Source organism: Amblyomma mixtum, chromosome 10, assembly GCF_055824585.1.
Source record: "Amblyomma mixtum isolate Tamu chromosome 10, ASM5582458v1, whole genome shotgun sequence".
In the NCBI taxonomy this organism is placed as follows: Eukaryota; Metazoa; Arthropoda; class Arachnida; order Ixodida; family Ixodidae; genus Amblyomma; species Amblyomma mixtum.
Window position 1 is genome coordinate 5,555,001 of NC_143021.1, and position 7,165 is coordinate 5,562,165.

Here is a 7,165-nt window from a genome sequence, read left to right on the forward strand (position 1 = left end):
AAGCATGCAGCTACTCCATGCGCTCCGTGCTCTGGAAACACAGCTTGTTTCCGTGCGCGTCTCTTCGCTACGCTGGCTGCAGAAAGGCACACAGCAGCATGCCGGCATCGCGACTATAGCTTGGTGCAGAGAGCTAATGTCAAGGAACATGGCTAGGACACAGAAACAAGAAAATTGCGCTTGTTGTGCCTTCGCCAGGCGCCGTACTTTTGAATCTGGCCCGAGAGCATACCGGCAGGCGTACGCCCAAGTAATGGCGGAGGCACCACGGTTTGCGCACCGCACACCAGATGGCGCTGAATTTTCTAAAGGGTCTATTCAAGAGCAAGTTGCTGAGGCTCTTCCACCGACCCATCCGTCACCACCTGTCACGGTTCCGCTGACATACGCTGATGTTGTCGCCAGACCACAACCTGTGGCGGCTCCGCTCACATATGCCGAAGCCGTCGCGAGACCGCCTCCTGTCGCGGCTCCAGTGACGTATGCTGATGTCGTCGCAAGACCGCAGCCGCCAATCTATAGTGCGTCTCCGGCGCATTTGCGAGGGCCAGTGGCTTACCGTCGATCTACTCCAAGGGTCAGCGATTCCTGGCGCACAACGGACAATCGGTCGATTTGCTTCTTTTGTGGTCTCGAAGGTCGTGTAGCTGGGCATTGCCGCCGTCGTCTCCCGGACGCGGAAATTCCTCCCCAAGCTCCTGGGTACTGGCCTCCACCGAGTCAGTACTCTTTGCCAGCTACGCCGCCGCAAAGTCGTACTTTCTCGCCGGACCGTTCTACCCTAAGACCAAGACCAAGTCGACAAGATGGTCCAGAGCGGCGTCATTCAGCCCTCAAGCAGCCCATGGGCGTCGCCTGTGGTGCTCGTCAAAAAGAAGGATGGCTGCATACGCTTCTGTGTAGATTACCGCCGCCTTAATAAGATTACGCGCAAAGATGTCTATCCCTTCCCGCGCATAGACGACGCTCTGGACTCTTTGCAAGGGGCCGAACTCTTTTCTTCCCTCGATTTGCGTTCCGGGTACTGGCAAGTTCCTATGAAAGAAGCCGATCGCCCAAAAACCGCCTTTGTGACATCGGACGGCTTGTATGAATTTACGGTGATGCCCTTCGGACTCTGTAACGCCCCCGCGACTTTTGAGAAGATGATGGACGCCATTTTGCGCGGACCTAAGTGGAAGACATGCCTTTGCTACCTCGACGACATTGTGGTCTTTTCCGCGGACTTTGACACCCACCTCTCCCGTTTGAAGCACGTCTTGACCTGCCTCTCTGACGCCGGCCTGCAGCTGAACTTAAAAAAATGCCGTTTTGCCGCCCGTCAATTAACCATCTTAGGTCATGTTGTCCCTAAGCAGGGCGTCAGTCCCGACCCAGCGATACTTCGTGCTTTGGTTGACTTTCCCAAACCTACCTCCTACGCAGCTTCCTGCGCAGCTTCCTGGGTTTGTGCTCGTATTTCCGCCGGTTTATTCGCAACTTTGCGTCCATTGCTGCGCCTTTGACTCAACTGCTGTCTGGAAGTGCGGATTTATCACTGTGGTCTCCAGCGTGCGACGACGCATACAACACCTTGCGCCGTCTCCTCACGGCGCCGCCCCTTCTGCGCCATTTCGACTCGGCCGCTCCTACCGAAGTTCACACGGACGCCAGCGGTGTTGGCCTCGGCGCTGTCCTCGCCCAACGAAAACCTGGCTTCGACGAATACGTCGTTGCTTATGCTAGCCGCACACTCACACCAGCAGAACGCAATTACTCCGTAACTGAAAAAGAGGGTTTGGCGATTGTATGGGCCCTCGCGAAGTTTCGACCGTACATTCATGGGCGCCCTTTTGACGTTCTGACCGACCACCATGCGCTCTGTTGACTTTGCAACCTGAAAGACCCCTCCGGCCGCCTCGCTAGGTGGGCCCTTCGCTTGCAAGAATATGATATCCGCGTCGTGTATCGCACCGGCCGCAAGCATCAAGACGCCGATGCACTGTCACGCTGCCCCCTTCCAGCCGAGATTGCCAGCCTTTCCACCTCCGGCGCTTCTCTGCCCTTGCTTCGCCTCAGCGACATGCCTTCAGCGCAACGCATGGATCCATGGATCGCTTCCCTTCTCGACTTTCTCGCCAACCCGACGGCTGCTTCACCGTCACGTGCGCTCCGCCGCCAAGCTGCCTATTTTGCGATTCGTGACAACCTACTTTATCGCCGTAACTACAACTCCGAAGGTCGCAAGTGGCTGCTCGTTATTCCACGTCACTTACACTCGGAGATATGCGCATATTTCCATGCTGCCCCCCACAGCGGTCACGCGGGCATTTTCAAGACCTATGCCCGCATACGGCTGCGCTACTACTGGCGCGGAATGTACACCTTTATCATGAAGTACGTGCGCTCATGCATTCCCTGCCAACGTCGCAAGACACCTCCCCATCGTTCTGCTGCTGAGCTGCAGCCGTTACCCTGCCCTCTACGTCCATTCGACCGCGTTGGGATTGATTTATACGGTCCGCTTCCATACACTGCAGCCGGCAACCGTTGGGCTATAGTAGCGGTGGATCACCTTACACGATATGCCGAAACTGCTGCCCTTCCGGCTGCCACAGCGCCGGACGTCGCCTCCTTCATTTTGCACCGATTCATCCTTCGCCACGCTGCACCTCGTGAACTGCTCAGTGACCGAGGCCGCGTGTTCTTATCTGAGGTGATGAAGGCGCTTCTCAAAGAGTGCAACACGATTCACCGAACTACCACCGCCTATCATCCGCAGACCAATGGCCTCACTGAACGATTTAACCGCACCGTCGGAGACATGCTCTCCAAGTACGTCGCTTCTGACCACACGAATTGGGATCTCCTCCTTCCGTACGTTACTTATGCGTACAATACCGCTACGCAGTCTACCACCGGATTCTCTCCTTTCTTCCTACTTTACGGCCGCCAACCCTCTGCTACTATCGACACAATTCTCCCTTACCGCCCTGATGAATCCGAATATCGGCCTGTTTCCGAAGCCGCGCAACACGCCGAAGCCTGCCGCCAAATTGCCCGGTCACTAACGACTGACACCCAGCATCGCCAGCGCTCCCGCCTCGACCAAGACCAAACCTCACCGAACTACACTTCTGGCGCACTTGTGTGGCTCTGGATCCCTTAAGGAACTCCCGGTCTCTCCTCAAAATTTCTTGCGAAGTACCATGGTCCCTACCGTGTGCTGGAGCGCACCTCTCCGCTTAATTATATCGTGGAACCCCTCACGCCGTCTCCTGATCTCCGCCGCCGAGGACGGGAGACCGTTCATGTCCAGCGCCTCAAGCCCTACTACGACCCCCCCTTCTTGCCATCATCCTAAGTCGCCAGGATGGCTCCTCTTGTCCCCGGGGCGATTGTAAGGCTAAAGAAGAAGATGCGTCTGATGTTTTGCTAAGACGAAGACGAAGTGACAGTACTCTCGAGAGTTTTTGCCAGCGCTACGCTTGTGCGTCTTTTGCCGACTTGATCCCAGACTGCTGCCGTTGCCGTTCCCGTCGCCCCAGTACCTCGTAACAAACCCCCCGTTACAATATATATATATATATATATATATATATATATATATATATATATATATATATATATAGATAGGGAGATATAAGCCTCAAATCTTTGTAGTGTTTGTTTCTTCATTCGTCAAAGCTTCCTGCACGCGGCTTTATCGCTTTGCTTGCGATGCAAGACGCGACCCCATTTGTCTTCATTTACCACATCGATAATTTTACCACACCATACCGATACCACATCACAGTAATTTTGACCTGTGTTTAGTTAGAGTCAGCGCAATGGCCAACTTTTCCGCCTCCGTTGCGGTCGAGTGTCGGGTGCTGTAACACACTGCCGGGCCCCCCTTTCCCTAGTTGTCACCGAAACGCACCCCATACCGTCCTGACATTCTGCGGCATCTGTCTGTAAAACATGAAAACGGGCTTGCAACGCTGCTGCTCTATCCCTCCTCTGGCTCTCATGTTAGATGCGATGCATTAGAGCGAAACAAAACTGCGCGAAGAAGACGGGACAAAAGAAAGGCACGAATACACACACACAAAGCGCAGACTTCCAACTGACTTTATTTTGTAAAAGCAGGGTGCTTATAAAGGCAATCACAGCAAACTAGGAGACAAGCAGAAGCAACGTGCGAACGGCAATGACGAAGTCAACAATACCACGTGTGATTACGACGCATGAAAAGTTCGAATGTGACCATCTAAGAAATTGATTTCTTAGATGGTCACATTCGAACTTTTCATGCGTCGTAATCACACGTGGTATTGTTGACTTCGTCATTGCCGTTCGCACGTTGCTTCTGCTTGTCTCCTAGTTTGCTGTGATTGCCTTTATAAGCACCCTGCTTTTACAAAATAAAGTCAGTTGGAAGTCTGCGCTTTGTGTGTGTGTATTCGTGCCTTTCTTTTGTCCCGTCTTCTTCGCGCAGTTTTGTTTCGCTCTAACCATGAACCGACTAGCCCAACATCATGTCTTAATGCGATGCATGTTTTTGGGGAATGGAGGTATCTTTAATTTGTTCTTGGTCTGTCTAGGAATTTTTTGAGTATGGCTGGAGCATGATGGAGGCTTATGTCTCATCTTTTCCAGAATGCTGCGACCAGTACGACTTCACAACAACCTCTGCTATTGCGAGGTCGTTGCAGCCTCGATGAGCTCTTGAGGGTATTGGGAACCACAAGTCTCAAAATCCTGCTCGTCGATGTATTAGGTGGCAAGCCTAGCTCTGTTTTGTTCTCTTTAGGAATGAGAATGTCCAATTCGTCCTTTTCCGTCTTGTGAAGCCGCAAAATGGCGCCACGTAGACTATCCGGCTGGATATGAAAGAGTGGACTAGCCTAAGGAGGTTAGCTTTTTCATGCCCGCATGTTTGTTTGCGATCCGTTTCAGGAGTCTACAAGTTTGACTGATGCTAGCCTCTAGGCTCTGAATAGTGTCCGAGTTCTTGCCGTTGGCATGAAATCGCAATCCCAGAACTGTAGTGCTTTCCACCGTTGGAATAACGTTACCGTTGACCCCGGGCGTGATTCTCGAGTTATACGGTCCGTCGTACTTTATACGCCGGCGCTCGGGCGACCAAATTGACGTGAGAAAGAGCGCTTTCGACTACTTGGCCGGGCGCCTGACCCCGATCGGTATCTTTCTATTGCTGTAGCATTTGTTCGGTTTGGCCGTCTCTGCCGCTGCACATGTACACAGTCAGGCCATCGGCGCACTATGTGTGGTTTAGCCCCGGGATTCCTTCCAGTTGTGCAGGAAAGCCACGCATGGCAATATATAAGGCCGGGGACAACACCGATCCCTGCGGTGTGGCCGTGTTGCGGAGTCGAATATTCTCCTCTGTGTGTCCCCCAATACTGATAGTTGCCGTTCTGTCTGTGAGGAAGTCGCGTATGTAGTTGTAGGTGCGAACTGCTGCGTTTAACGCTCCCAGATTCTCGGAGTTCTTTATTCGAAGCCCTTTTCGTTGTTTTTCTCGCTGACTGGACTCCCGTCACCACTACGGGACAATATCCATAGCAGCTCCACACCTACTAAAGTCCTTCATAAAGTCAGCAATACAAATTGCAGGAATTGCAGGACGCCTAAGCTGCGTCTTTAAGAGTGGGACGCGACAGCGTGTTGCAGCGCTGCCATGTAGTCCACGGAAAGCCATTGCCCGTTTGGCGCGACGCCTTCCCCGTTCGAAAAATTGCTCGGAGTCTCTAGGAGGCCACTCAAAAGAGCCCAACCGTCCGCCGAAGATATCGCGAACGGGCTGCAGTAACGTTGCCTCCTGATTTGGCAGGTGTGCTTTTTCGTTGTGATTATAATTTTAGCAGAAAGGAAATGCGCAGTAATTGCCTAACATATCGTTGGACATCTCAACCACGCCGTGAGGGAAGGGAGGAAGGTTGGAGAGAAACAGAAAAAACAGAAATACAGGACGTAATGATGATCTGCGTCTCTGTTGGCATCGCATTCGTTTACCAAAATAGCACACAGAGGCGCACGTACATCACAGGCGCTCGGCCGGTACAGGTTCCATGACCCCGCAATGGTTGACACCCGCACAGAACATGAGGCACACAGGTCCGGTCACCGCTGCCTTCCCGTCTGAAGCCCGAAGAGGTCGCGAAGGGTTGCACCCACGCTGCCGCCACCAGGAGAGAAACTTTTATAACCGGGCTCCCCGTTCGTACCAGTTGACATCTTCAAAGGTTTTGTCTGCCGGTCCTCCCAATTCAAATACACAACCTGTGCGGTGTCAGTGCACGTTAAAGAACCCCAGGTCACCGAAATTACCGAGGCACTCCGCTACGGTGCCCCCCATAGCCTGAGTCGCTATGGGGGGCACGTACAACTCGATACCGAACACGGTCGTTACACCACCTATCGCACATCAGCGCAAGGTATTCGCCTTTACTTATAATCACTCATGCACGCATCAGTACACATAGACACTTCAAGGCGGATGTAGAATGGTAGCGAAGGCTGGGCCTGAAAACGGTTTAGCGCGACTGCAGCAAAGCCACATTGGGGGCGAAAATACTTATATAAAGAAATTCAAAAATGCAAATAAAAATTCCACAAAACAACAAAAAGAAATCAATATTTTAATGCCGCGTTTTATAAAATATGTAAATTTTTTTAGCAAAACATTACGCCGAATTTTGTAATTTTTTGCAACGCTCTTGTTGCGCCCCTTGTTGATGAGTGTGCGGTGCATTTGCAGCGCGACTTTGCAGGCCTTGTTTCGGTACCCGGCCACAGTGGCCGCGGGAGCTTACGAAGCGGTTTCTTATCCCCAGCTGTCTGCAATGGCCTGCCTGGGAAAGCGTAAAGCTCGCCGGTCTTGAAATGGCCTCTTTGAGAAGTTTTTGTCGTCCTTGCTCGTCGCTTCTCTGTCACCGTTTGGTTAGATTTGCACCCCGCCGCACCGCTGCAGCAGTTTTATTGGTTCTTTCGTTTCCTTCGGTGTACGGCCAGTGCGAAACCTTACCGCCGTTGCGTCACGCTCGCACAATATTCGTTTAAATCCTTTAGCTCTTCATTTCAAGATGAGCCCGCGGCATGTGAAGAAATTTTTGCTCTGTGGCACATTGCGGCAGCGTGGACTGTACCGTCGGTGTCTTACTACACCGATTCCCACTGT